Raw genomic sequence first — 1,724 nt, forward strand, 5'->3', positions numbered from 1 at the left:
TTCATATTTAACATTATTTTAAATGCTTAATTTATAACCCAATTCTTTAAAATGAGTTTAACTTTTCTCACCACTTTTAAATTCAGCCTAGAACACACGTCGATTGAATTATTGTTATAAGCAGAAAAGGGTTTTTAATTAGTTACTGTTTAACACTGGGGGTGTGAAGACATTTGTCAATATCACTTTTCACAGCAGACGTTGTTCCATTGCCACCCTCACTGCTGCTGCCTGCAGAGCTGGACGGTTTGTGACCCCCACATAATAACCTCACCCCCCCCCACGAGGGGCTGTAACCCCCCGTCTGAGAACTCCTGGGCTGCCCCCTTCCCGCTCTGGCTGGGACACTTGGCCCCTGTCCCGTTCCCAGGGGGCACCTGCTCTCCTGGAGCTGGATCGGCCACTCCTGAGGAGCCAGAGCCGGGGGGGGGGGGTATAGGGGATGTCAGTGGGGCCAGCAGCGCTGGGAGCCACAGACACAGGGGGGCAGAGATGGGCTGAGGAGGGGCTGCTTGTGCAGAGTCACTTCCCTGCCAGCCCCCAGTGCTCCCCCCAGCTCCCTCCATCCCCTGGGGCCTGCCTTAATTCAGACAGTCCCTTTCCCGTCATATCCCCAGCACATCAGTGATTGCGATAGCAGGGGGCAGGTTTTCTCTGGGGCACTGAGCTTTGCCAGGGGGTTGGTGGCTCCTTTCTTTCCTCACCCTGGAGTAAACTTTTCATTCCATCCTTGATGATTCATGGAATAACAACAGCAGCATGAAGAAAGAGGTGGGCACAGCGGGTCTCAGGGGGGGAGCAGAGAGGTGCAAGCGGCGGGGTGGGCTGGGCTGGGCAGGGGAGGTGATAGAGAGGTGTGGGTGGCAGGCAGGATGGGTGTCACAGGAGGGGCAGAGAGGTGTGGGTGGTGGGCAGGATGGGTGTCACAGGAGGGGCAGAGAGGTGTGGGTGGTGGGCAGACCTTGGGGCAGAGGGTGTAGAGGCATGAGCAGCAGGTAAGGAGGAGGGAGGAGAGGAGCAAGCAAGAGGCGGACTAGCTCCTAGGGAGCTTCCAGAGCTCATGCCCAGCCTCCCCACATGCAAGAGTCATGGGCCACCTGTTCTCTGGGTCGTCACTAACCAAGCCCCTCCCCAAGCTCTGTTGATGGGAGAAGCCCTCCTGTTGACACAGCGCTGTCTGCACCAGGGCTGGGTTGATAGAACTGCATTGCGGGGTGGGGGGGTACATTTTTTTACACACCTGAGTAATGTAGTTACACCAATCTAATTTTGCAGCATAGACTTGTGCAAAGAATCACACACCCACCTTAGGAGTAAATCTTCACTGCTCCTCTGCTTTACAGAATCCAAACACGAGCAAAGCTTGTCAGGCCCCTGTGGGGGTTGGCAGACAGTCAGGTGTGGGCAGACAGGATGCTTTAAATAACAGCAGGCACCATGGCTTAGCTGGTTACAGCCCCTGTTTAGTAAACAGGAGATCCTGGGTTCAACTCCCAGTGGTGCTGTGGGTAGTGGCTTTTGGGGCACCTGGAATTGGCTACTGTCAGAAGACAAGATTCAGAGCTAGGTGGAGCAATGGTCTATCCCAGAGTGGCTATTCCTATGGTTTAAATTACACTCACAGGCACTGATAACAGAATTACAGAAAGTTTGGGAGTTAAGAGCAGAAAGACCAATGGAGAAATGCCATGAGTCTAAGGTAATACTTCACTGTGGCTTTACCA

At 53.7% G+C, this 1,724-nt stretch overlaps 1 non-coding gene across 1 annotated transcript; it reads left to right on the plus strand.

Annotated features, from left to right (window-relative positions):
• The first annotated feature begins 1,431 nt into the window (after positions 1–1,431).
• TRNAT-AGU lies at positions 1,432–1,505 on the plus strand. Its single transcript has one exon. It is a non-coding gene; the product is annotated as a tRNA-Thr (tRNA).
• Positions 1,506–1,724: the final 219 nt, after the last annotated feature.

The sequence above is a fragment of the Mauremys reevesii genome, linkage group 12, assembly GCF_016161935.1.
Source record: "Mauremys reevesii isolate NIE-2019 linkage group 12, ASM1616193v1, whole genome shotgun sequence".
Lineage (NCBI taxonomy): Eukaryota > Metazoa > Chordata > Testudines > Geoemydidae > Mauremys > Mauremys reevesii.